Source organism: Otolemur garnettii, unplaced genomic scaffold (genome assembly GCF_000181295.1).
Source record: "Otolemur garnettii isolate 467f Iridium unplaced genomic scaffold, OtoGar3 scaffold00094, whole genome shotgun sequence".
Taxonomy (NCBI): domain Eukaryota; kingdom Metazoa; phylum Chordata; class Mammalia; order Primates; family Galagidae; genus Otolemur; species Otolemur garnettii.
Genome location: NW_003852489.1, coordinates 4,278,686 through 4,286,819, shown reverse-complemented (window position 1 = coordinate 4,286,819; position 8,134 = coordinate 4,278,686).

Here is an 8,134-nt window from a genome sequence, read left to right as displayed (position 1 = left end):
GGAGGGGCTGCGTGTCCCTTCCACCAGAAAAATAATAAATTACACAATAAATAATGAGAATCGAGTCCGAGACGGCGGAGCCCAGTCCCTGGAAGGTGCTCCCGGGCGGGGAGGCGCCCGCAGAGGGGCGGGAAGGGTGAGAACCGGGAGGGAAGCCCAGGCCCCTGGCCCGGCAGCGGCGATGTCCTTAAGCCCAGAGTCTCCTCAGTGGCGGAGGTGGTGGCGGCGTCTGCGGGCTCAGACCATTCTCTGGCTGTGTCTTGGTGTCGTCCCTGGGCAAAGCCGGCCTAATGTCTGCCCTCCTGCGGCCTCACCGCCTGGACGCCGTAGTCTCCCCCATTTTGTGGGCCCAGCGGGCGGTGTTTTTCCCCCTTTAATCCGAATTCACGGGTTTTCCCTTCGCTTTAATGGCGGCCACAGGGACCAGCTCGCCCTCTCTGCTCGCCCATTGGCCGCCTTAAGGTCACGTGGACCCGGGCTCCGTGGGGAGGGGGAGAGAGAAGGGAGCGAGGGAGGGCCGGGAAGCCTTCGGCCCAGGCGGTGAGCCGGGGGGACGCGGCGGCCAACCGGTGGCTACTGAGAGAGCGCCATCTGCTGGGTACCCCGGCAAGTGTAAAGTGACCCAGAGCTTTGGCCTCGTCTTTCTCCTTGCTGGGGAACCTACGGTATAGGAGGGTTCAATTCACCAATCTATGAGAATTACAGGAAATCCAGTTTGAATTCTTTGGCAGAGAAAGTGTCGACAAAAATTCCAAAGGGTTCTCATTTATTGCACGAGGCCGTTGGGGTGTAACCCAAACCTCTGGACCCAAGAGTCCGATGATCTGGATGGAGACAGTACGCAGCCACTCAGCTAACCTAAAAGTCGGGATATGAAGAAAGAAACATTAATGAAACAGTATAGCCTTGTGACTACCAGCCTTAGTAACTGGAGCTACACTGCCTGAGTTTCAAGCTTGAGCAACTAAGTTACCACTTTGTAACTTGGTTTCCTCATTTGTAAAACGGACAAGTTAATACAAATGAAGCAGGTAGCCCAAAGTCCGGCACAGAGAAGCGTTGTTAAGAGTTAACTATTATTGTTGTCATCATTACCTCATGTCCTCATTGTGAGGACCAAGTGAACTAGAGTATGTATAGGTTTCGCTAGGATATAATCTCCGTGAGACCTGTCTAGTGCCTAAAAAATGTTGTAGCATACCACAGGCTTAATACTTGTAAATTTAGAAATGAATGAATGCTGAGAAGTCACCAAATAAAAAGTTGGTTCTCTTTCCCATAAAACGCTCAATTATTGGCGGGATTACCCTTCAGTGTATGAGTTCAGAACATTTACCCGGAGAGTTTTAGAGAGGATTACAAGAAAGAAAGAAGAAAAATATGATCGGTTCTTTGGTCTCAGACACAGAAATGAGACAAGGACAAGAACATCATTGGTTGGAAAGCACTGCCGTAAGCTGTGGCTCTAAGGCCTATCACCTTCAAAAGTCCATGAACATGGCGGCGCCCGTGGCTCAGTGAGTAGGGTGCTGGCCCCATATACTGGAGGTGGCAGGTTCAAACCCAACCCTGGCCAAAAACTGCAAATAAAATAAATAAGCCAAAAAAAACTCAAAAAAAAAAAAAAAAGTCGACCTATAGCAAATGCAGCTACCATGCCAAGTATAACTGGAGTGCCAAGACTGAAAGACACCTAAAAGTCGTATACTGCAGATTCAGCCTTGGATTCTGTAAAGGAATAAAACCTACATCCAAAAAGACACCTGTTGCAGCGGCCAGTTCATCTTAAGAATTTCAACAGTTAGTGTTGTAATCAATGTTTTGGTTTTTAAAAATCTTTAAAAAAAAAAAAAAGAAGAAGAAGAAAGAAAGAAAGATAATCCTGGAGTTAGAAACATACTGTCCTCAAGGTACAGGGATTAAGTTAAACCAAAAAAAAGCTCACGCCTGTAATCGCAGCACTTGGGAGGCTGAGGTGGGTGGATTGCCGGAGCTCACAGGTTTGAGACTAGCCTGAGCCAGAGTGAGATTCCTTCTCTAAAAGCCGGGCATTGTGGTGGGCGCCTAGTTCCAGCTACTCTGAAGGCTGAAGCAAGAGAATCGCTTGAGCCCAAGAGTTGGAGGTTGCTGTGAGCTGTGACAGCACAGCACTCTACCCAGGGGGACAAAGTGAGACTCTCAAAAAAAAAAAAAGCAGGGGTGGGTGGGGGCAACGTGGCCGGACACAGCAGCTCATGCCTGTAATCCTAGCACTCTAGGAGGCTGAGGCGGGTGGATTGCATGAGCTGGCGCCTTTGAGACCAGCCTGAGCAAGAGCGAGACCCTGTCTCTACTAAAAAATAGAAAAACTGAGGCAAGAGGATCCCTTGAGCTGGAGCTGGTGTTTGCTGTGAGCTACGATGCCACAGCACGCTTCCCAGGGTGACCGCTTTAGACTTTGTCTCAAAAAAAAAAGGTGGAAGCATTAGTGAAGTAGGACTTATCATAATTCTAAATCATAATTGTCTCTGTAAAATAAATAGTGGATTCTTCCGTATCACTTTTTCAGCCACAGAATGAAAAGAATTCTTCATTCATCCATTTATTCATTTGTGGTGGTTAAATGTACAGCTCCGAAGCCAAAAGCCTGTCAAATTACCAATTGACCTTAGATCAAATTAATGTATCTTACTATCAGTTATTGTAAAATAGAGATAATATAAATATGAATACTTTTTTCTTATCTGGTAAGTGAAACAATGTAAGCATAGTGCTTTCCACAGTGCTCACTTATGTTACCTATTAATATAATTTAAAAAATCATTACTGAGCACCTGCTGGCTCAGCTGAGTCCGTTCCTGGTGTGTGCTAGGCCTAGGACACAAATATGAATAAGATACAAGATTCCTGAAGAGAGGCAATAAAGGAAACATATTCCATAGAATAAGATAAAATACAATGGGGTAATTGCTTGAATACGATATGTATCAACTATATAGCACAGTAGGGGGACTAGAGGAAGAGCATCAAAGCCACAGAAGCCATCAGAAAGGAGGTAGCATTTGAAATCAGATTTGAAGGATAAAATGAATTCTTATAAAGCCCTTTGAAGCAGTTAAGTCTTATTAAACCCAATTTAGATCCAAAGGCCACATATCAAAGTCAATTATACAGCCAGGACTAATTCAATCCAGGAGCTCAAATCAACTAAGGTCAGCGTCCTTTATAACTGAGTGCCAGCACCGGAAGAAGGCAATCCCCAGATCCAGAGAAGTCTGAGCTCCTCTGCTCGTCTCTCTCCCCCGAGAGATTCCTGAGATCTTTGTTCTGCTGTTGTCCTCAGTCTGAACTATCCTCTCTCACCTCTGGTCTAGGAGGTATCTGTCCTTCTTAGAAGTCTTGACCTACATTGCCCCCACCCCTTAACTTGAACACCTTCCTGAGGACTCCAGCAGCCAGTAGAATCTGCCTGAAACCTCCCACGTAGGAAGTAACATTTGATTGATCTTTCATTTGAAGGTCAATCTTCTCAAAAAGAAGACACGGAGGGAGGAAGATCCAGAGGGAAAAAGTCTGAGGATCCCAGAAAGAAAGCTGGAGGGAAGAGGGACAAGAAGCAGAAGAGAGAAACGGGGAGGAAGGAGAAAGGAGAGGGAGGAAGAGAGAATAAAGCAGAAAGCCTGAGAGAACGGAGAAGCAAAGTGGAGGAGGGGGACCCAAACTGTAAAGGGAATGGAAGTATGCAGAGGTGGGGAAGAGAAGAGAGCAATGTCAGCTCACAAAGAACACGTCAATAACAACATACATTCTGTTAAAATGACATCTTGTATGATTTAAAGAGTAGGCTCACAGGAGTAGGGTGCTGGCCCCATACATATACTGGAGGTGGTGGGTTCAAACCCGGCCCAAAACTGCAAAAAAACCCAAAACAGTTCCATCATGGTGGAGGATATTGATAATGCGGGGAGGCTATGCATGTGTGGAGGTAGGGGTTATATGGGATTTAAAAGTAAGGGTAACAGAAATATAGTTAAACAGTACACACACTTTGTCAAGATTTGGAAGGTATAGAAAAGCATGTAGAAGAAAATTTTAAATGTTCATCACCCCCCAAAATGCCTATAACACCATCATTCGTAATTAACCACCTTTTGACATTTTGACATATACATATATGTGTATATGTAATACACACACACACACATATATTTCCCTACATGGTTAAGATCATTATATATATAAAGATAACTACACACAGTTATTGGCTGTCTAGTATGTATTGGGTCATGTATGGACAAGATAGAGTATATAAAAGGAGCTCATAATCTTGCTAGATATGGCATTGGACAGTCAGATCAGCTGGAGTCAAAACTCTATGCTTGGTAGCTCCCTTCTCATGTGTAAAATGTATATGTAATGAAGATACCTAAATGTGAGAATTATTGTGACAATTAAAAGAGATAATCCAAGTAAAATAGGGAAGCCAATCAGGAACTTATTTTATTTTATTTTGTTTAGTTTTATTTTGAGACAGAGTCTCACTCAGTTGCCCTGGGGTTAAGTGCCATGGCATCATAGCTCACAGAAACCTCAAACTCTTGAGCTCAAGAGATCCTCTTGTCTCAGCCACCCAATTATCTGGGACTACAGGCACCTGCCACAATGCCCAGCTAGTTTTTCTTTTTCTTTCTTTCTTTCTTTTTTTTTTTTTTTTTTTTGAGACAGAGTCTCACTTTGTCACCCTCAGTGGAGTGCTGTGGCATCATAGCAACCTCAAATTCTTGATCTTAAAGTGATTCTCTTGCCTCAGCCTCCCTGGTAGCTGGGGCTACAGGCACCTGCTACAGCACCCAGCTATTTTTTAGAGATGGGGTCTTGGACTCCTGAACTCAGGCAATCCGCCTGCCTTGGCCTCCCAGAATGCTAAGATTATAGGCATGAGCCACCACTCCTGGCCTTAATTTGGTATATGTATACCATGATGGAAACTTTGCATCCTTTGTATTAACCTGGCTGGATGTGGAATGCATTATTCTTAGTAAAGCATCACAAGAATGGAGAAATAAGAACCCTATGTACTCAATTCTGATATGAGGACAATTAAGGTCCCAGTACACAATGGAGGGTGGGGGATGGGGAGATCTGAGAAAGGGAAGGAGGGAGGGGGTGAGGGGGGTCAAGGGGTATGGTACATCTTTTGGGGGCGGGACAGAAATATAAGGTGGCCCTTATCTAACAAAAGCAATCAGTGTAACGTGGTTCTGTGTACCCTCAATGAATCCCCAACAATAAATAAAAAGATGGGGGAGGGTCTCACTTTGCTCAAGCTGGTCTCAAACTTGTGAGCTCAGGCAATCCATCCATGGTGTGAACCGAGGTCCCTGGCTGGCCTTTCAATCAGAAACTTTGAAGTGAATTGTGGAAGTCACCTTGGGTCAATAAGCGCCCATTATCTTCCACTCTTTGACATGTGGATTCACATGTGGGGTTGCATTTTAAACTTTTCTGTAGGGGGTACCTGTAGCTCAAGTGGCTAAGGTGCCAGCCACATACACCAGAGTTGGTGGGTTCAAATCTGACCCAGGCCTACCAAACAATAACAACTACAACCAAAAAATAGCCGGGTGTTGTCGGGAGACTGAAACAGGAGAACTGCTTGAGCCCAAGAGTTTGAGGTTGCTGTGATGCCACGGCATTCCACCCAGGGCGATAGCTTGAGGCTCAGTCTCAAAAAGTAAATAAATAAACTGTTCTGTAACTCCTTCAGCCTTTATTTTAGGGGGTTCCATTCTGGAAGAAATGCAGAGGAACCAGTTTACAAACTACCAGCTGGCCTCTAGGAAGGTGCTAGAGTTATATCACCTGAGACAGAGAAGTCCAGGAAAAGGCACCTGATGCTTCCCCACCTGATTCTGAAAAATCCCAAGTTCTACAACAGTGCCACCCAGTAGAAATGTAATGAAAGGCAAATAAATAATCAGAAATTTTCTGATACCCACATTAAAAAAGTAAAAACAGGCCAGGTGTGATGGCTCACGCCTGTAATCCCAGCATTTTGACAGAAGAATGACTTGATGCCAGGGGTTGAAAACCAGCCTGGGCCACACAGCAAGAAAGCAAGATTGTCTCTACAAAAACATTTGAAAGATTAGCTGGGCATGGTGGCACATGTCTTTTATCCCAGCTACTCAGGAGGCTGAAGCAGGAGGATCAGTTTAGCCCAGAAATTTGAGGCCACACTGAGCTCTGACCATGCCACTCTAGCCTGGGTGATAGAGAAAGACCTTGTCTCAACATTAAAAAAAAAAAAAAAGTAAAAATAAATAGGTGAAATTAATATTAATTATCTACTTTATTTATCTCAATATATTATCAGTTCACATGTAGTTCACATAAAAAATTGAGAAACTTTGTATTCCTTTAATGCCAAACCTTCAAAATCTATGTGTATTTTTACTTAATTAGCACATTTCAATTTGGACTAGCCACGTTTCAAAAGATCAGTAGCCATATTTGACTAGCAGCGACTGTGTTGGATAGTACAAGTTTAGAATTGAAAGCTTAACACTAAGGACCAATTAAGCTGTAGAGTGAGTGGTCTTGAGCCTAGGGACAATATTGACTTTTCTTAAGGCCATTTTAATGGTTTAATGTTGTGCTTAATTCAATAGAAGAAAAGGCTAAGAAGTCATTCTATTCCGTTAACACACAGACAGGACTTCATTGAACACAGAAATAAGCAGACCTAAAAGTAAATCAGCAAGTTGAGACAATGAAGGAAACACTTCAGTTCTAAACATCAAATATTCTGAATTGTCTCAAAAGTTGCCCTGACATGCCATTTTTCTTAGTACCGTAGCATCCATTCTCAACGTCATATTTAACTTCTTGACAAATATTTCATCTTAATATTAAATTTGAAGTCTATTTCCTCTAATTTCCTTACTTTGAAATTAGGCTAATAGGCCAGCATGGTGGCTCACGTCTGTAATTCTCCCACTCTGGGAGGCCAGGTGGAAGGATCACTTACTCTAAGAAGTTCAAGACCACCCTGAGCAAGCATGAGACCCTGTCTCTTTTAAAAATAAAAAAATTAGCCAGGCATTGTAGCAGGTGCCTATAGTCTCAGTTACTTAGAAGGCTGAAGCAGGAGGATTGCTTGACCCCGGGAGTTTGAGGTTGCTGTAACCTAGGCTGACACCACAGCACTCTAGCCTGAACAACAGAGTAAGACTCTGTCTCAAAAAAAAAAGTATATGTATATATCTCCTTTCTGTTTTCCATTTTATTCCCTCAGTCAAAGCATCAACATGAAAGTGGGGAAGTAGAGGAAATGATCTTTAGCCAATGCTGATTATCTGAATATTCCTTTCATATTAAGCAGATGATTTTTCTGAGTGACCAAAGTGGAGAGAGATGAACCAAATGCAGCGCTCTCTCTCTCTCTCTCTCTCTCTCTTTTTTTTTTTAAAGAGATGGGTCTCACTGTATCCTCCAGACTGGAGTGTAGGGGCTTGCTCATAGCTCATTACAGCCTCAAACTCCACTCCTGGCTCAATCGATCCTCCAACTTCAGTCTCCCAAGCAGCTGGGACTACGTGTGCCTATACAGAGCAAGTATAGTTCTTTGAACCTACTCATACTGCTCAAAAGTTTAGATACAAACTGGATGCAATTTTATTCTCTTTCCTCAAGAAAAGATTCAAAGGAGTTCAAAAGATGTGACCAACCATAGAAACAGGAAGATAATTCTAGAATCTCTTGATTCTACCAAGTGTCTGTAAGGGACTTAATAGTAATATAGATTTATATTACTCAAATTTTATACCATTGGTTTTGATCTCCATTCACTCATTTATTCCCTTACTAGATATTGGTATTTACTATATGAAAAGTTCTATCCTAGGTACTGTGATGACTGAGCAATATACAGCAGTGCATCAGAGACGCAAGCTGGCACTCAAGAAGGTCTTTAATTCTCAAATGATAAGACATCAAATATATAACTATAAATTGTGTTTGAAAATGCCTAGAATGAGTTTAGACCAAATATCATGGGACTGAAAGAAGAGGGGGGCTGGGCATGGTGGCTCATGCCTGAAATCCTGGTACTCTGGAAGGCCGAGATGGGTGCATAGTTTGAGCTGACGAGTTC